Source organism: Nipponia nippon, unplaced genomic scaffold (assembly GCF_047370975.1).
Source record: "Nipponia nippon isolate SJK-2023a ecotype South Korea unplaced genomic scaffold, ASM4737097v1 scaffold_9, whole genome shotgun sequence".
Classification (NCBI taxonomy): Eukaryota; Metazoa; Chordata; class Aves; order Pelecaniformes; family Threskiornithidae; genus Nipponia; species Nipponia nippon.
Genome location: NW_028262413.1, coordinates 5,988,791 through 6,016,044, shown reverse-complemented (window position 1 = coordinate 6,016,044; position 27,254 = coordinate 5,988,791). Strand labels below are relative to the sequence as shown.

General features: G+C 46.4%; 1 long non-coding RNA gene across 1 annotated transcript; it reads right to left on the bottom strand.

Annotated features, from left to right (window-relative positions):
• Window positions 1-481: 481 nt before the first annotated feature.
• LOC148050078 (uncharacterized) lies at window positions 482-19,240 on the bottom strand. The gene is made up of 3 exons (XR_015701328.1): window positions 19,168-19,240; window positions 3,799-3,954; window positions 482-577 (listed from the first exon to the last, which is right to left on the bottom strand). It is a non-coding gene; the product is annotated as an uncharacterized LOC148050078 (long non-coding RNA).
• Window positions 19,241-27,254: the final 8,014 nt, after the last annotated feature.

The window sequence follows — 27,254 nt, the reverse complement described above, 5'->3', positions numbered from 1 at the left end:
CAAAGCAAATCATCTGCTGGCTTTGGTAGGACCTGGAAGAGCCCCTGCACAGACACTGAAGGCTGCACCCAGCATGGTATCCCAGCTGCATATTCCAAGTGAACTGGGGCTAAATGCAGCGTAAGCACCCAGACCACCACTGCGCGCGGCTACATTTCCATCCCAGGGAACAATAGCAATTGTGAAAGCAGAAACGCCTCCCAGCCCAAACTCTTGTCATATACAACACTTGCCAACTTGTCAAGATGTTACTTTCTATAAATGAGCTTAATTTACATGTTAATAACACCAAAAACCATGGTGTGAGAGGGAGAGAGGAGACTGAGGAGAAAGCGAAGTGAGGAGGAGACATCTGAAACTTCCATTTGAAATCTTGTCAGAATTAGGAATTTTTAAATGTTTCAATAAGCTCAAAATAAAATCCATCCATTAGTTTTACTTACATTTCATGGACAGACCCTCTAATCATGCACCAGCTTTTCATCTTCTGGAGACTCTTGCAGGTGGCTGCATTTTGCTCATGACAAACCTTGACTGTTGTGTTTTTGTTTTTTCATCACCGAAGTCCCACCTGTGCCTGCAAGAGCCAAACACACCATACAGTCAGAGCTTCGCCCTGCCAAAAACCCACAGCACAACGCACAGCGAGCCAGCCCGCAGCCTTGCCAGGAATCGCAGGGGACACGCTCGCTTCCCAGCATGGAGGAGGTGGCTGGTTGTGATTAGAAAGATGGTATCTAAATGTGGTGGGGAGAAAAGAAGCAAAAGCAGAAATGCAGCTGTCTTAACTGCGGGAGCTGGGGGCCAAGAAAGCATCACTGCCATCCCATTCAGTTCGGCAGGGCTGCGGAGGAGCGTGTTGTGGAGGACCAGGCACCACAAACTGAAAATAAACTCTGGGCTGAACATCCCCAGCCCCACTCAGGGGCTTCCAGCCCCCATGGATGGAGTTGGGTTGCCCTTAGGCCGGTGAGGTCCTGCCAATCCTCCGGTGACAAACAGCTCCTGCAGTGCAGCAGCTGCACACGGACACACTGACAGCTCCCGATCCGAGTATTCCCATCCCCACCACAACCACTGCTTTCCTCCTCCTCACCTGCACTTACAACCTCCATGTAAGAACACAGTGACGGGCTCTCGTCCGACCCAAGCACCCTTCCCCTTTCACAGCACAGACCTGGGATTTTCATTGCATTCTTGTTTATCACCTTTTGCTTTCAGATGCTGAACTCTCCCTTCTTTGAAAACTTTGATTCAATGGTTGTGTGCAGGCATGTTCCTGGGTTTGGGGTGAATATACGGAGAGAACTGGGTGGAATGAAGCCAGCCAGCTATGTGTGTTTATCGGAGAGGAAAACTGGGGAAGGAGGAATCACATTGCTAATATCCGTTCAGCACCAAAAACTAAAAAATGAAAAATCAATTTGCGCTGCAAATGGCAGCAGCCAACAAGCTCAGCCGTCCACATTGCCACAGGTCCTTTTGATTTAGCTGCCCATCCATAGCACAGCAAAATCAGTAAAGCTTGCAGGATCAGTCCAACAATTCAGCTTAGGAGACAGCAGAAAACAATATTTTCTGTATTTAATTACTTTGTAATAATGGCCTGCATCATCAGTTCAGCATTTGTGTTTGCCACAATGTTCCACTGTCATGGCTGAAATAAAAGTAAAATTAAAGCTTTCTTCTGACTCTTTGTACTTGGCCACATCCTTGCGAAGGAGCCTAATCAATTAATTTGTGCATGAAAGGACAGATAGAGCGTCCTTCCCGAAGGGCCCCTCCTAGCACAGTCAGTGTGGGAGCAGAGGTGACTTGGAAAGTGATAATTAAAAGAAAACTCTACTCAGGACTCACAGGCCCTCTACGTTTGCACACATTTAGAGAAGTGTGGGCAAAGGTCCCTCATCTTCCCTCTCCCTCTTCCCAGGGCTCGCGGTTGGATATTTTCAGGAGTGATGCAGGCTCAGAAGGGAAGCTCTGGAGATGCCACTGAGCACAGCCAGGGATGTGGTCTGGAGACCCCCTTCCTCTCCGTGGTGTTCTCACCCAGGCTGCGAGGGGACGTGGACCCGTCAGGTTTACTAGGTGTAAAACACTCAACTTTAAAAGCCACCGAAGTCAACTTTCCGTCCTTCTAATACACATCAGATAAACAAACCGATTGTAGAATAACAAAGAAATATAACCAGTGCCAGAAAAAGTCCTGCAGCCAGCAAGTCTCTCCTGCATATTTTCTCTTATAATCCACTGCACTAATACTTAACCACCACACCAAGCAGGTGGAAGTTTGAGGGCCATTGAGCACTGTGAATTTTCCCAATGCATCACAATTACCAAAACACCTGTGCTAAATAACTTTGCGCTGAGCCACTGTGAAAATTCACAGAGTGCTCAATAGCCCTTGAAATTTCTCATTTCTAACTGGCGGTGGAGTGGCTGAGCGCTCACACATCACACCGCAGCACAACGCACATAGGGACACTGGTTCAAGACCTCGTAAAGGCCCTTTTCTCCTCAGCTCGAAGTTATGCCGTCCCTGTGATTTTTCAGGCTGCTCCTACTTTGTCTCTGCAATTACACTCACTTGGAGCTGGTGAACTTTTGTGTGAGCAGACTCCAAACACAGCCAAGCTCCCCAGCTCTGCTGTCCCTCCTTCTCAGCACAGCTGCCTGTCTCAGGACCTTCCTTTTCTTCTTTCATAGCCAGGACAGATGCCAAAGTAGAGGCACAAAAACCCCTTGGGCCACGACAGGTTGATCCTGAGCTCAGGGCTGGCCTCTCCACACTTCCCATCCCATTCTCACGGGAACACCAGAGCTCAGCCTGACCCTGCACACGGCAGCAGCAGAGGACAGATTTGGCCCTGGGATGCACAGAGCAGGGCAAGGCTCAGTGGGTGGCCAGAAGCCATGGTAGAAGATGTGAAAGACTGCACAAGCCCCTGCTGCATCCAGCTAGAAAAGAGGACAAGAACAAATTGGAGGGGTTTCAGCAGGCAGCAGCAACAAGAATGGGAGGTTGATAAACCTCCCTTACAGCAGGGAACTAGAGACATTCAATTCATTTAGTCTGTCCCTGGGAAGGTTAAGAGGTGACTTGAGAGTGGTCAGCAAGTACCCATGCAGAGAGAGGAGTAATAAGATGAGGCTCTTTAATCTGACAGACGAAGGCATCTTGAGATCCAGTGGCTAGAAACCAAAGGTGTTTCTACAGAGAAATAAAATTGTTCTTGGTGCAGAACAGTTATGGTAATTAATTAACCACTAGAACAATTTACCTGAGGATGCAACAGATTCTCTGTCACTTCAGCTCTTTAGATTGGACCTCTGTGGGACATCTGAACTCCACCAGAGCACCTGGGTTTGAAGACTGGGGAGGGGAAGGGGGGTCATGCAGGAAAAAAATCACTGGTGTGTGCTATTGGGGGCTCCTTCTCCATAGCCAGCCCAGAACTGGAGATCTTTGGAAGTCAGAGAGCGATAGCAGCCAGCTGCTGCTGTATTAGATACTAATACAGAGGGAAAGTAAAAGCACAGAGAAGTCAGAATGATTTGGAAAATATAATGCATCTCATCAGATGTTCCCGAACCTCACAGGGCAGCCCAGGGCTGTTCCCAGCTCCTGCTCTCTGCCACTTTGCTGCTCAGAAAAAAGCAGAGCAGAAGAAACCCATCTTTTCACAGACGGATAGAGGCTGAGCATGGCCCCTCCGTGTCCCAGCCCTGCCCTGCCCAACGAGGGCCGTGAACTAACCACAACACAGCCCGTCGCACAGGGCCGTGGTTTCCACGCACCGGGTGCTCACCAGCCACTTCCAGCTCATCCGCGGGGCTGCCGAGAAAGACTTCGGTGCTGCCTCTGAGGCCAAGCGCTTTCCTGAGGAACCATTAAATTTGGCAGCACTGCAACATCCAGCAGCGTGCGACTGCCCTCAGCAAAGCTCCTTTATCCTTAAAAAGACAGACCGAAAGCAAGAGTTCAGATTAGAAATGCACGTTAAAAGATTGCCCTGTTTTTCCACAGACAAATGCAATGCATTTCAGATTATGAGTGCCCACGTTCTCACTTCTCTATAGCTTCTCAAGGTAGCCCATAGCACATCAGCTTCTAGGTACCACCCCACCACTTATTTGTAGCAAGTTGCCATGATAATGAAGTTGAATTTCTATAAACAGTCTGTTGATACAAGTAGTATAAACGTGATTTTTCAGGGTTGCTTAGCTCAGTCACTAAAAGGTTCACTGCATCTCTACCAAACTCCAGCCGAAATCCAGATTATTTTTTAAAAGATGACACTTTAGAAGCCTTAGGCTTTTATGTTACTTTTTGTATTTTAGAAAAAAGCATGTTTTGGAGCCCTTGACACAAATAAGAGGGTAATTTCAATGGTTCCAATTTAAATGTATTTTAGTGTTAATGATGTTTAAATACAATTATTTTGGGTACATTAGGATAGGAAAGTTGGCACAAAAGCCCAATTTTCTCATGTGGTTTTTCTAGTAATTAATACTCTAGACACTTCTGATTATAAAATTATATAAATACATCAGTGCAGCAATAGAAAGTAAAATAATAATAAAAAAAAAAAAAAACAGAAACAAGCATATCACATACATGCAAAACGGATGGGAAGGATCAAAACCTGGCTGCACAGGCACACCATCCCTACGCCTGTCCCTAAGTAATCTCTCACATACAGACTCATCAAACCAGAGGGCGAAAGAATTGAGAAAACCAAGTTCTGGAAAAGTAACTTTCTGCTTAAACCACAATTAATCAGGCTGCCTGAAGGATTCCCAGCTCCACAAAAGCAAGTGGAAAACCCCAGGTCCTCCAGGCAGTACATTCACATCCAGCGCTGAGGGCCAATGATCCCTACTTGACCCCCATCTCTCGCTGCTGAGACCCCCCTCTCCGTGCCGGGATGCTGCATGGCAGCGCGGGCTCCTCCGCAGGGCACGCACAGCCTACGCGGGCTCCAGCGGCATCGCCACGAGCCGGGCTTTTCCCAGCCTTGCTCTCCTGCGGCCACAGACGCCTGTCAAATTTGCTCTTGCTCCCTGCAGCTGCTCATCCTCAGACAACAGGGCTATGTGACCTCAGTGCTGCTTCACAAGTTGTCAAACAGCTGCCCCAGCAGTAAAACAATGTAAGCTTTCCACGTATTTTGGTGTATTTATTGTTTGCAAATAGCAAAAATATTGCCTTGCTCTGACTATGTAATTATTATTGTAATTATTTTATTGTAATTATTATTATTTTATTGATTGCCCAGGCTTTATTTTTATTTTTTCTTAACAACTCTGGGTAGTGTTGCCATTAATCATCAAATAACCACAGTATTGCAGCCAAAGAGTATTACAGACTGTCCAGAAGTCTCATGACTCCACTGTGATGCACAGAGAAGGAATAATCAAAGTCCCATTATAATTATAACAAATCCAAATGACCTGAGCCATTAGGTCAATGTCAATAAAAGTGACTCTCGGATGTATGAATTGGAAGGCTTCCACACATGCCGCTGCCTTTCCAGAAGCGACAGACCACTCCAAATGTCAGTGGAAGGTTGTTTTGGTTTTAATTGGCACCTGAGTTTTATTTGGCTGGTTTCTAAATTATTCCCCCCTCCTTTCTGTTAGGAGAGCTTTCAGATCTTATGCAGAGGGCTCTCAGGCTCTTTGTTCTTCAAGACTTTTTTTTTTTTTTTAAAAAGAAACAACAGAGAAAAACAAACACAAAAAACTCACATCTACAAACAGAAATGCAGGAAGACAGCCAAAAATCAGATCGTGAGCATTAACATTTAACTATCGCTGTATTTCACTGTGTGCTTGTACACATCTTGTATAAAGGCAGACACCCTTATGCTCTGTGTCCCCTGGAAGTAGGCAAGTACACATGCTCCGTTCATAATTAATGGCCCAGCTCTTCCAAAAGCACTAACAATGCATCTGCTTCTGTCTGTGGAGGATTTGACCCTCAAGGTTTGGCTTCACCAGACTAATGCTCTGCCTGCAAAACAGCCACCTAGGACATACTGGAGCCAGCCTTTGACACCTGGATCCCAGATGTACCCTAGCCAGCGGCAAACATAACCACGCTCATCCTCTGGAACCAATGCTGGCTTTGCCACCCATTTCAAGAGTGGCAGGTTTGGCCTCCAAACACTCAGGTTTCCAAGGCACTCAGTGCTTAGGATTGGGAATAAGACCTCCTGAAGCCTCAAGCAAGCTGAGAGCCCTCAGCACCCCTGCTGAACTGAATTACTACATTATTTCAAGCCGTCGTACTGCCCGGAGGACAGGCAGGGACACGCCACCGTTAGTGCAGAGCTGCGCCTGCACCAGTCGGTCAGCACTTCAGCTCTCGGCAGGGAAGCAGCGATGCTCCTGGCAGGTAAGTTGCTACTAAAAGGCATCAACAGCCACCTGGAGATGGGCTGATTGGTTTTATTTGCTTGTTACCCAGCCCATAGAGTGAGATATGCCCTGAGTATATTTGTTTTGCTGAGGCAGCCAGAAAGAAAGCCTCCCCAAAGCAGGCTCTCTGCTGCCAGAGGACTGACTCCAATGAGTTTCTGTTTTTTAAGAGGACAAAAAACTGTTGGCTAGTGCAGACTAAACCTGAAAATAACCCTCCATTCCTTTTTCTGATAGCTTTTATTTGTGATTCTCTTCACACAGTAAGACAGACCCCTCTCATGTCCCCTTCGGAGGCTTCTCAACAAGGAAAATAAAAGCTTGGCTGCACCAGAAGGCACTGGGGGCTCTGGATGTGCCCTAAGAGAGCCCTCCATGCCAGGGCCTTCCACTTCCAGCTGGTGGCCCAAACGTTGCTACAGACAGATGCTGGCAGCTGCTCTCAAAGGCAGAGACAGCCTTGAGCTCAGCCAGGGACATTGCTCACCACCATCCATTAGGTCCCATCTTCACCATTCATCCTCCAATGCAGAACCCATTATAATTCTTTAGTGAGATGGGAGGAAAAAAAATATCAAAAATAAGATATGTCTTACATCCTCCTTAGACCACCTCCCTGCTCCCAACAGCTACCATCCCCTGGGTGCCAATGGAAGTCCACCAACAATAACATCTAAAAGTCAGGCTCTGTAGATCTCAAACTGCCTCTAAGGTGACTCCTTCTGAGAACAGCTCTTCATTGCCAGAAGCACTGAAGGCCTAGGACAGATACTAACAAAAAGGTCCCCCCTTAAAGCAACAAGTGGAAATGTACCCTGGGACTTGGCTATAACCAATGATTTTTTTCCATAGTTATTCTGCAAGTTTTACTTTATTTTTCCACCCATCACATGAAGTTACTCTCAGCAGCAATGCCAATCTTTACTTCTTCAGTTACAGCAAAGCATTCTGCAGAGGGGAGTCCCCTGAAAATAATATCCACAACTTTAGAAATTAAGCTTCTTTGTCAAGATGCCCCAAAGGGGTCCAAAGGACCTTGGTCCAAAGAAGAATACACCCTGATACGCTCTTTCTGCTTTTACCTCTGTGTTGGCTGTTCATCTCTCATTTTGCATGGTTCTTCCTTACTTTGGAGTAATCTGTGAAAACCTCTAAAGGGATGACATGGAGGGAACAAAGCTGGATAAAAACCTAGAGTATTTGCCAAACTGACAAATAAAAAAAAAAACCAAAAACCAACAAACCAAAACAACAACAAAACAGAAGAGAAACCATTGAGCCAAGCCAACCCAAGCCAAATATCAATCTACTTCTGTGTGCTTTGTTTCATTAAGTTTACTTTATGATTCATTCATAACAAACTGGGGTGGATAATGAGTACTTCCATCACAAAACTCTGTGTGCTTAAGAAGTCACTCATGCTCCACAAGGAAGGACTGGATAACAAAAACAGAGCTCTCATATTTGCAAAAGTGTTTGGTGGTCTAAGCATGAGTGGAGATCTCTCAAGCAGCGCTGAACTGATATATCTAGCAATAAAGCAGTCCTGTCACCACCAAAGCATTTGAGCCCTGTGGAGACAGCCCTGCCCATTGCATTCAAGTCTGCCGAGATGTCCTGAAAGCACATCTCTGAGCACACAGTGGTTTTGGGGCAGCTGCCTCCCAGGGCCAACAGGTCTCCCAGAGGACACTACCAACCCTGTCTTAAAAGTCACAGGATGGCAAATGTCTGAGGCTGCAGAAGTCTAAGCATCTAACGCATTGATCTTGGTGACGGTCCTTCAGTTCAGGATCAGGTCTAGCTGCACGAGAGACTACCCAGGCCCCTTTCAGCCACAGCCCAAGATCTCTAGGTTGTACGAACACAAGAAAAAAATCCCCTGCCACAAGCTGCTCACGTTTCAGACTGGATGTGTCAGGTGGACAAACGCAAAGGGGAAGCAAGCAGAGAGTGATATCACACTAAAACGAAACAGGCATTGCAGATGAATTCATTTCCCATGCAATAGTAGCCCCTTATACTGAGAAATTCCAGTGTCTTTCTGGTTTACTTAATATTTCACTTATAAGTGATTCTACAAGGAGTCAGATCACTATGAAGACATTAAACTTCCTAAATTCTTCAAGACTTCTACATGCTAATCCCTGGCAGTGCCTGTCACCTGTCTCCTTCAGCCAGGATCACGAGATGCCCAAGGGAGGCAGGGAGCAATCACACCTTCCCTCTCGCTGACCGCCCTGCTCGCAGGAGTCGCTTCAGCAACAATAACCGCTGTGCCTGAGGGGGCATCTCCCAAATGACAGGCAGCTAGAAATGAGCTGATCAAGCAGGAAAAAAGCACCCAGGATTGAATCACAGGCAAGCTGCAGGTGTTAGGATAATTATAAGAGTTTGGCAAACCATGGGAACAGCACATGTTCCTAAAACGACAGCACAGGCTTTTATACTTTCATTGCACATCTGTGCATCAGTGTCTCAGCCCTCCTCCCAGGCATTTTGAAAGTAAACCAGAGCCACACAAAGCCTTTGGGTGAAGATCCAAACACTCAGCAGAGCGATAAACGGGATCACAACCCGCTCTTCTCTCTCGCACCGACTAGACCAGCTGTTGAGGATGGGAACGCGTTGCACAGTGAGGTGACCCAGTGGGGTGCTTCATGGCACCGTGGCCATTACAGAGCTGGGGAACCTGTCCCTCTGGACACCTTCAGCTATTTTGCTTGGTGAATCCCTCCCAGCTATGCACAGCACGCATTTCATGCTTTTTGCAAGGTAGTCCTGCGGGAATAAGCAGCCAGCAGGAAAGGTTTCCACTTCTGCCAACTCCAACTCCCCTCATTTTTTTTTTTTTTGGAAGTGTTTTTTCCCCCTGTATTTTCTAACAATTTCAAATTTTGCAAGACCTTCAGTGTAAGAATATAGGTTCTTTTCCACTATAAGGCCCCAGGAATAAAGCAACACTTATTACAGCCTGAATTTCCCCGTCTCTGCTGAAGCAGAATTCTCCTGTGGAAAGGAAAGCCATGCAAGTTTACCAGCTTTTACTTTTCTGTGCATCCTGTTAACACACATTACAGTTTCCCACTCATTAATCCTGCAAAGGAGCATTTACAGTGTATTTAAAATGTTTTTCCTCCTTTACTAGCTCCCTGCGGTGCCGTCCAGTTTCTGATCTGAAGAGCAATCAATAAATAAGCTCCGCCATCCACCGGGGTTCCTGGCTGCCCAATTAGAATAGCAAACCTCAACATGCTGTTTTATTATACGATGACAGCAGTCGGCTTTGGCGCGGCTCTCAGTGCCTAATGCTGGGTTTAGATGTTTGTATTTGAGTAACAAAGCAGTGTCGGCCTGGGAAGTCAGCAGGGCTGTTCTCTGCCAAACTACATACAAATTCACTCGCCGAGGACTGGAGTTTCCATTGCAGCACTTTCGCCAACTGGTTGCGTGGGGGTTGATGGCCATGTCATCATTTTAATTGCTCGAAACAACAAATGGGCGGATTTCTGGCTTGTCAAGGACATTGTACAGAAAAGAGACATTATTAATCTCTCCAAAGCCTAGCTGGTGAGCAGGTCCTTAAAACAGCTGAACAGTGAGCAAAACACACTCGGCAAGTGGGCAACCTGCCACAGTGAGGGACAGCATGGACCATGGCTCAAAGGGAAGGTGCTGCCGGCTGGTGAGCTCTTCTCAGGCTGTTAAAATGGATGTTAAAAATGTTAAAAAGCCTGGCTAGAGGGAGCATAAACAGAAAGTGCTGTCCATCTCATACAGTTTTCAGATAGAGGAATATCTTTTCTTGGGGCACCACAAATGTCCTTTGTGGACCCCTGAACCGACAACACCAGCAATTGCTTGTGCCAATGGGGTGCCACCACCTCTCCCCAGCACCTGGCCTGCAGGAGACAACGCCAGTGAGAAGAGCTGCTCAGCTGGCCCAGATCAGGCCTGAGAAGCCTGAGGAGAAAGCAAGGACCATGTAAATGGGCTCTGTCTGCCTCTCCCACAGCCACAGGAATTCATGCTGTCTGGCAGATCTGTGCTGACAAGCACAGCAGTTGGTGGGAAAGGAGCAGGACATGATAGAAACAGCCAGTTTGAAGGTAGCTGGGAAGAGGAATCCCGTCTCACCAGACTGCAGTTTCTAAATGTATTGAAAATGAAAACCATCCTAAGTCTCCAAAGGTGTTGACAGGAGGGGACTACGTGGCTTGGCAGGGAAGCACCACCCCGTCAACCAGGATGTCTTCTCTTTCGCAGCTCCTTGGGGCCACCAAGCTCCACAGAGAGCTTCACTTGCTGCAGAGAGTACACTTTCACAGAAGAGCAGTTCAGTCCACAGCGTTCCTCCTCACACTAAGGAAGGTACCAGGTTGGAGGAAACAGTTTACCCAACACACACACTGGCAGAGGAAGAGGCAGGAGTCCCTGAGAGACAGCAGTGTCCCCATTTTCTCAGCCTGCCCTCATGTCACCATTTTCCCTGCCTTTAACACTCTCCTGCGAGGTCTAGCCAGCAGCTCAGCCAGTGAATCTGAACCCAGGCTTCCTTGCTCCACTCCCACTGCTGGACCCCAGCCTGCTCTCCTGCTCCCCTTGCCCATCGCAAAAGCACCCAGTCAGCCACACCACTCCCCCAAACCAGTAACTTTTGAACTTAAAAGCAGATGCATTGCAAGACTCCAGCCAGCACGGTGCAGTGCCTTGTAGGCGACAAGCAGACTCCATTCCAGCAGGCAGCAAACCCAAACAGCTACCAAATGCAGAGTCCCTTTCCACAGATGTTCTCAAACATTTGATTAAAATACATTGCTTTGTATTTGAAACACAGCCTTATAGGGGAGGGCTGCATGTCTGAAGAGCTTGAGGTCCATCTTCCAGCACTGCCTTACCCACTGCGGGGCAGGTCCCTGCCTGGTCATTCATTCTGCTCCTCCCCTCCCTCTGAAGCCACCCTTCTTCAGTCTGCAACCACTACAAGTTCTTCAGGACAAGGGTTGGTTTTGGTAGTCATGGATGCTACATTAGTGAAATTAGAGCGGCAACTAGTAATTTGTTTTCAGACTTCAGAGTTGTTTTGAAGGGGGTTGGTTTTTTGTTGTTTTGTTGTTGTGTTTTGTTTTGTTTTTTAAAAAGGAACATGATCAGAACTGGAAGCCTTGAATGCCCAGATATTGGGAGCAGAAGGGCCAGCATCCTAGCACAACTACACACAGGTTTGGCAACTCCAGTGTGGACCATGAATACACATACCTGTGACTCAATCAAAAAAACGTGTTTGGCTGTTTCAGCAGCACAGAGCTCAGACCAGCACCCAGAAGGAAGCGCAGCAGAGAGCCAAGCGTCTCCCAAACAGCACACTGCCTTTTGCTAACAGCCTGAAATCCTTCTTAACTACAGAAGTACAAGAAGCAGATTTGGAAATAAAGGATGATGGTGGTCACTCAGCAGGGGACACTATTCTAGGTGAGCCTCCTCTGGGAGTGCAGCAGTGATCATTAGAGAACTTGCTTGTCCTCATTTAAGCCTCCCCAACTCTACCAGGAGCCCAGCTGACCTGATGTTACCTGGTGGGTAAACACAGATATAAGAGACTCATTACCCTAAGCCAAGGCATTGCAGGTCATTCTGCCTCCTAAGAAGTAAAAAAGACAAGAGATTCCCAATTTTCCTGCTTCCTAAGAGCAGCAGCCATTTTGCACATCCATAAAGCAGGTCTCTTCTGAGCTATTTGGCCTAGACAACAATCAGCCAGCACTAACTAGCTGCCAGCTTAGCACCAGCAAAAATGTTATATTCCTTCTTCAGTCCTATTTTTAAGCACTGACTTTAGGAGGAGAGACACAAGGGACTTAAATCTGTGGGAAGTCTTTAAGAGAGAACACATTTTTTCCACTTGCATTTTGCAGATAACACCCCAAATTTCCAGCTTTTTTGACTTATTCCCATTAATTTTTCTACTGTACTACCCACCCAACGAATGGGATATTAGCAGACACTAGGCAGAGCTGCAGATAGCTCTCACAGGTAGCTAGAGCATCCTCCAGTGAAGGTAGTAGGTCTCTTTGCATCCCTCTCAAGTAGCTGAGTGTTTCCTTCTGGTCTCGCTCCTGAGTGCTCAGCCCTCAGGTGATGCACATCACACCTGATCTGTCTCCGTTAGCAACTTGGCTACTTCTAATAGATGTTTGATTTCCCCTGCCCCCCCCCCCCCCAAGTCATAGAGTATTCAGATTGGCAGCTGCAGCCAAGAAACAGTCCCAGAAAGTTTAGTGGTAAATCACACAGAGGAGGTAATTAAACTAAAGGGAGTCCCAGTAGAGTGGAGACATGCAGAAGAATTAGGCAGCCCCATCAAAACTGCTGCTGACAGCCAAAGACCTGTCCGGAGGAGGAGGGAGATGGCTATAATTCTTTTGCAGGAAAGCCACGTGCAGCTGTAAGGAAAAGCGGCTGCCCTCCTCAGGTAGCATTTTAAACAAGGAGACCTTTTTAGACCTTTTCCTTACAATCTCTGTGCTCTATGACTGTGCGCTTCGCTGTATTTTCACTTGAGACAAGGCTGATGCTCCAGGCCAAACACTGCTGCCAGGAAGCGACGCCTCCCGGGGGTATCGCGTAGCTGTTTGTCAGGGCCCTTTCACACCTCCCTCTGAAGCAGCTGGTGCTGCCCACACCCTGAGGCAGGCTCCCAGAGCTCATGAATCACTGCTTTGATTACGCCTGGCAATTCTTACCAAGTTGGACCACGACAGACACGTGCTCTGGATCCAGAAGGTGCATAGCAAAGCCTGGGCATAGAGTTTGGGCTACATCACACCAGAGGTTTGCAGGGTGCAGTGTCAGCTTGAGACTTTCTGTCCTAATTAGTGGTGGGGCATGCCAACAGGCATTTCACAAGAGAGGTCTCCCAAATTAGTAAGACCGCTATGGTCACTGGCAAAACGGCACCAGGACCACCCTACCCTGCTCCAGGATGGTCCTTCTTGTTCACAAAGCCCACGCTGCAACTCTCCTTCCTTCAGTGTATTGCAGCAAAGCAAAAGCTGGAGAGTAGCTGAACATCCCCTGCAACAAGGGGCTGCATCTGTCCAGCGCTGCTGCCGCAAGGCTTGGGCTGGGCCCAGAGCCCCCCAAAATCTGCATTTCCAAAGCCTCCCTCCATGCTGCTGCAGCACCTGAAACTCTCACGGTGGCTGAGCCTGGAGGCACAGGGGGGCTGGCCACGACACTGTGCAATAGGTTAAATAAATGCATAAGTGCCGTGCTGTGAAAGGCCTGAAGTACTGGTGGTTTCCTCTGCTGCTGAAACAGCCTCATCTCCCCAACTCATATTAAGCCCAAGCCCCATGGATCTGAATCTTTGCTGAACAGAGCCCTAAATAAGTAAATCAATCATTCTCCAGCGTATGATCCATCACTGCCCACTGAGCTGCCATTCCTGCTTCCCCTGGCCTCTCTCTAATAGGCTCATATTGACATTTAACAGTGAACGGTACAGATGGGAGCCGCTGCACGTGGGTGTCCCAGAGGGGTCCGCAGGCCCTGGAGATGGCACCCCATAGCGCTGCATGCCAGCGGGAGCCTGAAGACGCGACGCTTCACGCTGCGCTAATGACCACGACAAATCACTGACGACGCTCGGCCGGTTTGCACCAAGCTGCACTGACACTCCTGGTTGAATCAAGCAGTGATGTGTTAGTGACAGGGAAACATTAGTCATCCCTGGTCCACAAATACCAACCATATCCCTCGGCCCCCTGATCCCCTGCCTACAGTGCAGCTGTGAAAGGGAAGATTACTCTGCACTGCTGGGACCACCTGCCTATGCCAAACTGAGAGGCAAAAGAAAGAAGAGGGTGCTGGGACACAGCACGCTGCTCCCTCCACTGAAGAGGCACCTCTGTAGAGACCAAGCCACCTTATAGGACTACTTCATCCATGACCCATGAGCTGCAGACAACCACTGTAAAGAATTAAGCCACATGCATGGAAATGCCAGTATTCCTCCACCTTTCCCATACACGAATTTCAAATACCACTGTAGAGACCTCAACATCCACATAGTCAGGCCTGGAGCAAGACCTGTCTGTTAGAAGCAGGGAGTTCTCTACGCTAAGGAAACCAATAGAGTTTGAAAGAAAAGGCACAATGCTGCCACATGTAAAGTCCATCGCACTCTACGTGCAGCCTAAACTTACGCTCTGAAGTGGACCAGACTTGCTCGGAGAGGGAGAGTCATGCTGAGGGCTAGCCCAGACTATGGGCTGGCATCCCTGCAACTGTGCAGTGGCTGGGCATTAACTTCCCCATAAAATCAGTATCTAAGGGAAACACTGATGACAAGCTTACAAATTCTCCTGGCCCCTGATAACACCCTACATGCACCTTGCTTGTTTGCCTTGCTCCCTCAGCCTACAAGCCCTCTATCAGCTTTTATCATTGTGGATACAATCACATTACATCTATGTAATAATTAGCAAGTCATGAGTTTTCCTCCCCGTGAGCTTATAGGAGTTCATTCTGGGTCTATTGGTGTTTCCAAGGCAGAGAGGAAAACACAGTACTCTGCAGGAGAGGGAGGAATACCTGGCTGGTTGGCCAAGCTCCCAGTATTTCACTGGACACAGCAAGGAACAATCCAGGGAGATGTGTTTTGTGGCTTTTTTCTAATGAGGTCAGGCGTCACGGTATTTTGGCTGGATAAGGGTCTACAATCACATGCCTCCTCTTTGGTTTTCATGAGCTGCTCTCCGCTGTGCAGGGCCTGAGGCTGAATCAATCATTGCTGTACTGGAGCTTCACCTTTTGTGCAATTAGCTCAACATTTCTGGAACAGCACGGATGGCCTCGTCAGTGGGGGGGCTTTACACAAGCCATTAACTGGACCTCAGCTCTGAAGGGCTGGGTGATGGGAGTCCACCACTTTGGGCTGCCCGGGGACCTGGCCTCAGGAGCTCAGCTGAGGAGTGCAAGACTCGTACTGCCCGCGGGGAGCCAGGCTGTACATCAGCAGGAGCCTCCAGGAGGGTTTCGACGCCAGCTGCTGAGAGAGCACCCTGCAGCATGGAAATTGCCCTTAGAAATGAGAGGAGGCTGCAGTGGGAGGGCTGGGGCCACTTCCATACTGCAAAGGCAGAGGTTTCCCCTTCTCCCTGCCCCATAAAGCTTTCTGCCCCAGCGTGAATCTAAGTCATAAGCACAAGCGAAACATAAAACCTGAGTGTTCAAGAGGGAGAAGAGAACAGGACACTTGATCTTTGCTCTGAGATGGGAGATGGGGCAAGAGGCACCCGAGGAGGAGGGATTTAAAAGAGACAAACTGCAAACACCCAAGAGCAATTTAAGCTCTGCATCCCATACAGCTCAGTCCAAGAGGGCATCAACCATTTCTAAAAATCCCTGGAAGAAGCAAACTAGGGAGGCGCAAAGAAAACTGCTGATGAAAAAGGCATGACATACACAAGGGGAGAAGGCACATGCAGCCCCAAGGGCAGCTCTCATCTTCTCACCCCCCACCAGCTCCTCCTGCAAAAATCCATGTCAAAGGACTGTGAAATGCGGCGTTCTGTGTAAAAATTTTGGAGTCAAAACCAAAAGAGCTTCATGGAGGGAAGTTGCTTTAGAAGTAAGAAATGACTCAAAGGATGACACATCCTTAGTGCCTGCTGAGGAACTCCAAGGGGAACCCCAGCCGAGGAGCTCGCTGCATGCTGAAGTGCACTGAGCTGCTCTTGCGGCGCTGCCTGTGCACAAACATTCTCCATATCACAGGATAACCTTAAGGGAAATAGCTTTGAAAATCCAGAATTAGACGTTGCTATTAGACATTACAAGAGAAGAGATGCTGGCTTTTAATGTTGCTTCCACCCTGAGACTGGTTTGCGCAGGTAGGAAGGAATGTGGTGTTTGTATGCATTGCTCACCAGGAGAAGAGACATCAAGAGCATCCACTGATAGCACATTTCTGCCTTTCATTGGCATGCATCAGCCTTCGATGAACTCCACTGACAAAGCTACCAACAGCATATAGGCAGCCTCTGGCCAGGGCTACTGCATGTTGGTTTGCTAGACTGCAAGACCTTGATCAAGTTTATTTTCAAAGGAAGACATGAAAAATCTAATTTCTAGTGCAAGAAGCAAGCTGTGACGGTAGAGAATAACCAACTCTACACCTCTACCTGGAAAGTTCCTTTCTGTACACCTCTATCCCACGCACAATAATCTCTGCAGCTGCTACCCTATTGGTAATAGCAGAAAGCAGAGCATCATTCCAGGAGATAAATCCATGTTCATTCCATAAAGATGGGACGTGGTAGCAATTTTAAATCCCAGCACTACTTTCAAATGGATGACCTGCTGGCAGATGACTCCACAGCCACTGGGCAGTGCCCTTCTCCATAAATGCTCACAAAAGAAAGAAGGCTGAAACAAAGGTACTGATCAAAACAAAAATCAAAGTGTCCATCCCTCCATTCATTTACATATCACACTAAAGGCAAAAGCTGTGCCTTATTTGACAATGTCAGAAAAAGAAACTTAGACAGCAGAAAAGGAAAACGACTTACTCCTGTGCCAAATTATCAATCTGCCAAGGAATAAAACCTTGTCATATATCATTCATGCACTACATACAGCCGTCTCACTTCTGTAGCCTCTTCCTTCCTTCCTTGCATCTCAAAGCTGTTTGCAAACATAAATGAATAAAACCTCTCACCTCCCATGAAGCAGGTAATTTGTTTTTATTAATACATAAATGATAGAGGAAATTAATTAAGGAATAGAAAGGGCAAGAGGCTCAAGATCACACAGCAAGAGCACTTTAATCACTACATTCTGGCCACTTAAGAGTAGTGCTTGCATGTTAATGCTTCCCTGCTCTCCAGCAAGCATTTGCAATGGACCACGTTTCCTCAGGCTGAGGACTCCTCCAGTCCCAGCAAGCTTTGCAACTTCGCAACATCAGGGACATGGAGTTTTTCTTCACATTCACACCATCACACCTCTGTCCCCTGGTTTAATTATTATTTCTACTGAATATAAATAGCAAAGGAGATGATCGTAAGATGAATAATGAAAAGGCAACAAGAGACAAAAAACCTGCTCCAGTCAGCTAGTATCCTACCTGCTTTATATTAAACACGTCTTAGCACTGGATCTCTGCATACTAGAGGAGGAAGGGTGAGTTTTAGGGCCATTGCACAATATGAACTTCCCCAATGTATCACAGTTACAGAACCGCCTGTGCCAAATAACTTTGTGCTGATCCACAGTGGAAATTCAGAGTGTTCAATAGCCCTTGAAATTTCTAATTTGTACGTTCCCATAGAGGAGCGGTGCAGTGGGTGCATTTCTTGCTACCGTACCGCGCATTGGACACGGGATCAGGTACTCTTTGGAGCCTGACCGCACTCCCTGAAATTTGTGGTTCTATTTTAATTATTAAGCAATGCGTATCTATCTGCTTCCCCATTTGCATCTAGCGCTTTAAACGACAAGAAAATACATCCTTTTTAAATGCTAACCTAGTAAGAGGAATTAGGAAAAGTGAAAGCTATTACATGTGCAAATTTCAGAGCAATTAGTCACAGAGGCAGAAGCACAGACACAAGATTAGTTCTCGAGTCTCCGCTCCCGTCTGCTTCCCCACTGGAGCCAGCCGTTTTGCGCAGACCCAGGAGGTGAAGGCTACGCTCAGCACCACCACCACGTGCCAGGCTGATTCCCCAGCACCCACCATGCCATTAGCAAGCGTAATGCCTTTCAGTCAACAGCTCCTACGGCTTTGCAAGGCTCTGAACTGGGCGCAGGCTGTCAGAGAGAGACTAGCCAAGGGGCAGGACTCAGAACAGGTTTAGATATAAAGAAACAAGAGTTTTCTTCCTCCATTTACCTGCAGCCAACATGATCCCACTGAAGAAAATATCCCCTGTGGAGAAAATACTAAGTGCATGTAGAAAGAGAACACAAATAGCTAAATTCCGTTCATGTGAAGATTTCTTCCCCTGACAGTGCTATTCTAGATGCATCACTGCATATTTGCAGTGGAAGATGGAAATACTTCTGGCATTAAAGATAGTGACTTTCTTAATTTATCTCACATGTGGGAAGGTGCATGTGGGAGGAATGCGAGCGACTCTTAGGAATACATTCTATGTAGTTTAATAAAGAATAGTACACATTTCCCCTAGGATTTTTTTTAATAAAGCTCAAAATTGTAACAGAAGATTCTTTGGAAGAGTTTAGGAAAAAAATAACTAAGGGAAATAAATCTCATACTGTGCTCCATCTTGTAGGATTTTTGAGTGGTATATATATAAAGAGATTAAATTATTAAGAAATGGAATCCAAATTATTCTGCTTTTACAACACTCCTGAGTACTTACTCAAGTCTGCTCACTGATCCAAATATCTTTAGATTTTGGATTGTTCCCAGTTTTGAACAAATCTGTAGCTACAGTTGTGTTGTGGCCATGAAAACCTGCAACTGAACAGCCTCCGAACAGTGCTTCCATTCCTTGGAGGGGACCGGAGCCACGGAGTACCCATCCCAGAGCATTCACACCCAGATCCCTACGAGAAGCCGGGTCTCCTGCAAGGGCAAGGAGCCCCGTTTGATGCACATTTCCCAGGCCGCTTTTGCTGAATACTCTTTTCCTGACTACGCTACACCACGCTCTGCAGCCACGCGGGCTGTACCTTCCCTGCACAGCATCAAAATCAGCCTCCCCACCGTACCTGAAGTGCTCTGGCTGGGAGTTACTGCTCCGGTACCTGCTGCAATCAGTAACGGTCACCTGCGCTGTGTAAGGCAAGTGCCTGCACCACAGACCTCTTCCTAAAAAAAAAAAAAAAAAAAAAAAAAAAAAAAGAAAAAAAAAGTCTGGTTTTCAGCATCTGAAGAGATTCTTGCTGTTGGCAGTTAAATCCCCTCTCCACAGCTCTGGGGGAGGTTTGCCCTGCCTGGGCTCTGGCTATGCAGCAGAAACAGCAATCCCCACCTGGGCACTCCAACACCCCACCCATAGCTTCGCTCAGCTACGCCCTGAGCCTGGAGGGCGGCTCAGCCCACCCGCCCCGATCTACGCAGACTGGCAAAAACATTTCACGAGCAGGGCAGGGCTCCCAGCTGAAGGTGAGCACATGCAGAAGCTGCTCCCCAGAAGCTGCTCGATTTTCTCATGGGAAATTGCAGGGTAAAGGTGCCACAGGGCACAGATGGAGGGTCCAGATCCGCCTCCCAGTACAAGAGCTACAAATAGTTTATTTTCCTCTGGCTGACAATACATTAGCAAACCTATTTTTGTTGTTCATAGATGTTCACGGAAGTCCTAAAGATAGTCTGTTATTGTCAACAGAAAATGCAATTCAATTCCCTAAAAATATCAGGAACACGGGCTATGAAGACTGTGTTTTTCCCTGGTAATGCACTTCATTATTGCCCTGGATTAAAATTAAATTGCTAACATAAGGACAAGCAGATGAATCCATGGTTATGATAGCATAGAAAAATGTCAATACAATGCCTGTACACTGTATGCTCCTTCAGTATTTAAAGATTCTTATCTCTAGAATAATATAAACTGAAACACATTGTGAGAATCTCATACTATTAAATGAAGCAATGCTGCTTGTATTGCTTCACTTCTGGGTGCTGTCATCAGACAGGCAGTATATAACGTTTTGAAAGGAAGTTTCAAGATTGCTTTCTGGGTTTGCCGGCACAGGGAGCCAGCGTCGTCATTGTTCGAAAACAGAATAGGACTGTGTCCTGGTGCCTGCAAACCCAACGGCAACGTTGGCAAAATACTGCTAAAATGCTAAAATTGTGTACCAGCCCTAATCAAAACAAGCCCGTACCAAACCCTGGCTCAGAACATCTTTGTAGTGGGAGCAACGTGCTGTCAATTTTCAGTGACAGAAAAAAATAGCGACTCAGGTTCTGAAACATTTAATAATATAATAATGACTTAGGGGGTCAAAGGAATTGTATAATTGCCAATTCCATATAAGAACATAAAGGTAATTGAGAAACAAACTACTGTTGCAGAAAAGGACACACCCACGCGTTCTTCCAAGATGCTTTATAATGACCACCTTTGCTCCGAAAACATCTTTTCTCTTCCCAGGGCGGCAGCATGCTGAGGGGGAGGTTGCAGCCAAACTCCACTGAATTGAATTGAATCTCATGGCCCCACACACTCCCCCAGACCAAGAGCTGGTGCTGACAGCTCCAGCTCTGTCCTGGAAAAGTTCCTTTACAGACCCGATTTCTCCCAGAGTCAGTATTCTCCTCGGTTTTCCTTTTTAGATGGTAAAGAGTAATTTAATTTGCAAAATACATATTTTTCACACTTGTTTCAAAGTAGTTTCATCACTAAGCCCTATATAAATACATGGGAACAGTGATTGACAGAAGAAGGTTACCAGCCACAATCACTTTGAACCAGCTAATTGGGAAGTGCTTTTGATGGAAATGGCATACATGCTGATAATTTCATTTTTTCTTAGCAACCATTTTCCCTGGGATTATTCCCAGGATTCTGTGCAGATCCACTTTCCCCATGAGACCACTGGCCAGTACGGACACTTGGCAGTCCCCGAGAGAGAACTACCATGAGAGCAGGATTAAAGCATGCGAAGCTGCATGAAATTAGGCTCCCAAGTCTCTGAACTCGGTGCAGACCCCATATTACACACACGGCAAACGGCCCTGCTAGCCCTTAGGCTCTCTCAGGAGATCAGAAAGGAAACCACGGCTCTTTTCTAAAAAAGGCTTAAAGGGCTTCAGAAGTCACATTACCAAAGAGCTCTGCAGGTGCGGGCCAGAGTGCAGCATTTTGTTATGTAGTCTCACCTCGTTGGAAACACGCTGTTGGCTTCTAAGGAAAAAGAATAGGGATTGGGTTTATTTCCATAAACTCAATTCTTTCTTTACTTTCTGGCCAACTGTTGAGGCTCAATGCTTCTATGTATTGCTGCTTGGAAAATATGGACAAAAAACATCACTGGTTGTTTCTGGAGTCTCAGGGGAACACAAAATGAAAAAATAATTCTGGACAACTTCTGCTCTTCCTATAATGAAAAAAGTAAATGGAAGTATCAAAGTGACACCTCCATCAATTTAGAATTAAGGAATCGACTTTTCCTGTCTCGAGTCAGAACACTGCAAAAAAATTCTGACAACCCCAGTTTAGGAAACTGCCATAGGAAAAGCAGCTAATTCATTCCTCAATGCAGCCTTTTAATGTATAAGAAACAGTATATTATACAAACTAATATACCTACTTAATTATACTCTACATGATTCTTGTCTCACTTTTCACTTCCGTGCTTTCACTAATTGAGCTTCTGTCCTTCTTTATTTGTACAACAGTGTCTCAGGGGATCCTCTTGTTCTCTTTATAAAAATGTAACTTAAGTGCTCCCATAAAGTAACCATGTCTTTGTATTAACTTGTATTAATGGATGTGCTTTAACTGCATAGCTAGATCATTTAAATATACTGGAGAGGACACACAGAGTATACAGAAAGCTTGCATAGTGTTTACATAGTCTTCCCACACATTTTGCCAAAACTGTATTGCTCCAAGTCCTGTGACATGCTAAACATAAACAAATTTGAGCACCAACAAGGGCAAGCCTCTTGAACAGAAACACGTAGTATAGAAATACAAGTGTTATTTACCATAAATCATATGGCTGAGATCTTTAAAGGAAGCTCCCTTCCTACAGGATCTTGATGTTACTGAAAGGAGTCACCCTTCAGGATGTGATACTCCCTGCAGGAGAACTGAACGTTACTGCTCCACGGTTATGCTTCATGAGCTCTCACCATATGAATCATAGAATCGTTAAGGTTGGAAAAGACCCTTAAGATCATCGAGTCCAACTGTTAACCCAGCAGTGCCAAGGCCAACACTAAACCATGTCCCCAAGCACCACATCTACCAGTCTTTTAAATACCTCCAGGGATGGAGACTCAACCACTTCCCTGGGCAGCCTGTGCCAGTGCCTGACTACCCTTTTGGTGAAGAAGTTTTTCCTAATATCCAACTTAAACTTCCCCTGGCGCAGCTTGAGGTCGTTTCCTCTCGTCCTATGCCACATGCAAAGCACATGTAGTTTAGAAATCAAGGCTCTATCCTGCAAGCAGCTATGCAAAAGCTCAGCCACATTCATGCAAGTCCTGACAAGTAAAGGAAACTGTAAAATTAATTACGTGAGCTGGATTTTATGGGCTCAGGTATTTACATACTGATCACAATTAACAACGCATTTATTTCTATTTTTATTCTTCATCTATATGCTTGATGTTTATATCAGTCATGCAAATTATACATTTAAAAAAGGAAAAGGTAATTCAGTTCAGCTAGGAAAAGTTCTCTTTGGGATCAAACTGGAACGAGAGCTGCACAGAAGAGAACCTGTCCTCCATGCGTGTCTGCCATAAACCATACCGATGCCTTTAGGCTCCAGCACAAGAAACATCAGACCTCTGAGCACCCAGAGGCCTGGCCCTCAGCCCCCATTCAGCCCGGCTGGCAATGCAAAGGCGACAGCAGACTCATGTTCCCACCACGGGAGGATGCTGATAGCCGAGAACGGGCTCATGCCGCAGAGCAAAGGTGATATCAGGTGGCAAAGAGCTCCTAGGTAGACAAATGAACATCCCCACCCAAAACAAAACCTGCCTCTTTGAGTGCAATACACCTGGAGCAGCCCTCAGTGCTCCATGCTGGGGACAGTTCTGGGACGTTTTGTGGGCAGAAATGACCTCCCGACCACGCTCCGCACCAGCTGGGTGATGGAGAGAGGCACAGCGTAATCTGCTCCTGTGGGGCACAGGGTTAAACAGGTACCCAGCGCCTCCTCAGCTCAGAGTAAAACCCTGCAGGGTCGGAAGACAAAAGCCTATGAAGATGAAGTCTGGGGGATGCAAGATCCCACAGGAAAGCATCCATTTCCAAAAATATCCTTAGAGGGCCGCTCGCTCCCAAGTGCCACCAGAAGCCGCGTGGCAGGTGCCATGCTCATTCCAGTTCCCTCTGCACCCACCTTAATCTGATGCGTGACTTGCAAATGAAGGCAAAGAGATGCAATCGCAGTGACAGACTACAGGGTTTTGCTGTGCAAAGTACACTCTGTTTACAGCTGCTGCCACTGAATTTTAAATTAATAATCAGAGATACAGCCTCTTGTGAAGCAAATAGTAATATAGAAAATACCTTTATGCTAAGTTTCTGCCCCTCCACGGCAGATCTGCAAGGAATTCATCACAGGTTTCTGTTGTAGTGACTGTAGTGAGCAGGTTGTGCTGGTGTATCTGGGTCGCAGAGAACCACTTCGTGCTGTATCAAAGCTGGGCCTGGCACGGGCGTTCACAGTTCCACGCGCTCCACTTGAACGTCCTTTCTGGGGCACGTTTCTACGGCGCGTTCCTTGGGTTGCACTCATCTTTACATTGCAAATGAGCGTTTTCTTTCAAAGATCCGTCCTTTAGCATTTTGGCACCTGACCTACACGTGGCACATCCAGTCAAGCTGTGTTATACGTTATATTAGCACTGTAAGGAAAGGTACGTATATATTATATATACATATACGTGACCACTGTATTGTTTTTTCTAAAGCCTGTCAGATCACTACATTATAACAGAGAGGCTATTACAGACAGGTTTAGTTAGCTGTGCATCATTTCACACCTTCATTACAATCTTTACTGGGAAAATGGATTGCTTTTGAGCCTCTCTCCATTATCATTAAACTTCCACTCTTGCGAGGTGTCAGAATTGTAAAATGCCTAATACAGCCAGTTAATTATAACACCACTCGCTGCTTTAGCCTTTTCAATTACCCGTGTTTCCACTGGCTGGAGCAGCCAAGCTCCCACCTAGGGTTAGTCAGACCAAAACTAACAAGGGAGACCAAGGGGTGGCCAGCAAACAGAGGACAACACGCTCCACTGGCCAACGCAGGACCTGGGAAACCATCGGAAAGCTTTCCGCCAGCAGGAGACGGCGTTTCTCGGAAGGTGGAATGGGAAGTCTGTGCTCGTACAAGGAAGAAAGATGGAGGTGCAGCATGGTTTTCAACTTCCTTTGCTAATACTGGTAACTAAAAGTCTGACACTACAAACAAACATTATTAAGGAAGCTGTCCTTGGAGTTGCTCAGGGTAATAGGAGTACTTGTCAGAACAAGAATTGGCAGAAATTAGCCTGAAATCACATAAACAGCTTTGATTTCTGCTTCAGGATACAAGCTGCCAGGTAGCTAGGAGTTACCTCTCTCCTTCAGCGCGGTCACATTCTTGCACATCTTGTGAGACCTGCAAAAACATCGGCTGATGGCAGCTCCCAGGGATCAGACACTGGAATTCTCCTCCTACCCAACGGGGCCACTTCCACTCCCTTCTGCAGATGGGAAGAGTGAGGGTTTAGACAGAATCTGACGCTTATGCAGAGCAAACCGCTCCCGTGTCCCTCGAGTTTCTGGTGATACAGTACTTTGGGGGTGACTTAGACCTTTCTGAAGTTTCTTAACAGCTTAGATACTTTGGTGATAGGGAAGCCTGACATTTCTTCAGCCATTCCTTCACGGCTAGATGAAACACTTCTGACCACCCCGTCCGACCCTGCTGACAGGGCCACCCTACCAGCTCCCACCTGAGCTGACAGCACCCTGCTCAAAGAAATCTTGATTTAAAGTTTCTCATAGCAGCAAACCCACTAGGATGCAAAGCAAGACTTTCTGAGGATAAATTACGCTCCTACATTGCAGGCACGGCATATGCCCACGCAAAGGACACTACTGTCTTTAGCACTTTTGTCTTATTACAAAAACAAAGCAACGAAGGATTGCCCAAGTCACACCTTGCTGTACAAATGAATATTTCATTTTTAACAGGGAATAATTTTCAATGTATTTATGAAGAAAGCATCCTTGCTGTAAAGGAACGCTGTGTTCTAGCAGGGACATCCCAAACACAACTGAGAAAGCCATCTCCCTGATGAGGGATCAGAAGATCAAAGTTGTGTTTTATTAGTTGTATGAAAAGTATCTTTAGCTCTCAGTTGAAAGGCAAAATTTGCATTTAAATAGAAAGATTAATAACTGTAATACACAGAGCCCACACTGAATATTTTTTGTAACAGAAAATAATTCATATTGTTTTATATAAATTGTGCACCTTAAGTCAAGCTACAAAAAATGATAATCGCAATATTTTATAGAACAATTTTAATATAATACAGCTTTGTTACATTATTCTTCTCCATTGTAAATAATGCATGTCTGGAGCTTTGGGAAAGGCTGGGTTTAAAATACTTATCTCTGAAAAGTCAATAGGGTGTGTGCTTTTTGGTGTGTTTACACTATGCATGATTTTTACTTATTAAAATTAAAAAAAAAAAAGTCTATCAGAAGGATAGGAACAAACCATCCCTCCTACTGCAAGGACAGACTGGGAGGTGATGCCTGTGGGGAATTTATTGAATTTTTTTTGAAAGAAAATTTTTTCTCTAGAACACGCAGATTTGGATTTGCTCAAGTATTTTGAAATGCTATTGAACTGTTGAGTTGTTTTGGTCAGGTCAAAAAAACTGATCTTTAAACCTAAAGAATTCTATTTTGACATTCTCTTAACATTGAGGGACAGCTTTTAATTTTATTTTAAAGTGATTTTTCACTTACAACTACATTTTTTAAAAACTGACTCCAGGCCACAGGAAAACAACCTGCCTTTTCCATTTCATTCTAACCAAGTCTTTCAAAAAAAAAAAAAAATAATAAAATATTGATGTTTCAGAGAAAACTTAAAAAAAATCCCTTAGGATCAACCTGAAGCATTTCCTTTTTTGTCTGTGTGCGATTTGCTTTAGTGCATTAGTTATTTGCCCGGTGCTGAGGAGGTCAGCTGGGGGCAGAGGGTTATATCTCTGGATTATTTCCCCTGGATGGGCCCCCGCAGCTGTCCCAGCAGGGCTGCGGTACCTCGGGGTCTGAGGGTTCCAGTTTCTTCCTGCTCCATCCTTCTGGGCTGCCAGTCTCCTCCCTGCTTTCCACCCCACTTGTCTCCAGCCCGCCGCGAGGGATGCGCAGGGGAAGATGTCAGGTGGAAGCCTGAGCTGCTGCAGGTCAGCAGAAAAGCTGCATTTTCCACCCTGCGTACTGGGAAAGAGGCCAGTGCAGCCCAGGGGCTGAGGCAATTGCTTTAAGCAGCTCTACTATTGCTTTTTGACTCCTGGAAGAAGGCAATTCCTTTGCTTTCCTCTCCTGGACTAATGCCAGCAGAGCCCTACCACGCTCAGCGCATTTATTCTGCCTTTGCTCAGGGGATAGCTTCTACGCCCCATGGCCGGTTCGCTAATGCTGGGCACTGTCACTGGTGGCGAGGTACAGAAAACACGGCAGTCTGCCTCCTCGCCTGCCGAGGGAAGCCGGCTGCTGCTGAAAGTGCCACAAGCTCCTGTTTGCAGTGGGAAAGGAGCAGTTTCTTCTCTGGCCTCACTGCGAGATGCAGAATCTATTAGCTGCTGCAGCACGAGCACAGAGCGGGGAACTCGCAGTGTTTAATTTATCACTTCTTCATATATTCCAATCCTTACCCAGAAAAACCTTTTAATTAGAGAAGGATCAGGAGGGAGTTGCCCGGCGTTCCCCCAGTGCCACACGGATAATAGAAGAAAGCAAAAGCCCTTAGTCTGCTCGGAGCCACCGGCACCACTAATTACCCTCCCAAAATGCAGCTCAGGTTCCTCTCGCTGCTCATTTAATCTCCGTCACTCTCGCTGCCTTCCATTTCATCGCACAAGCACCGAGCAAC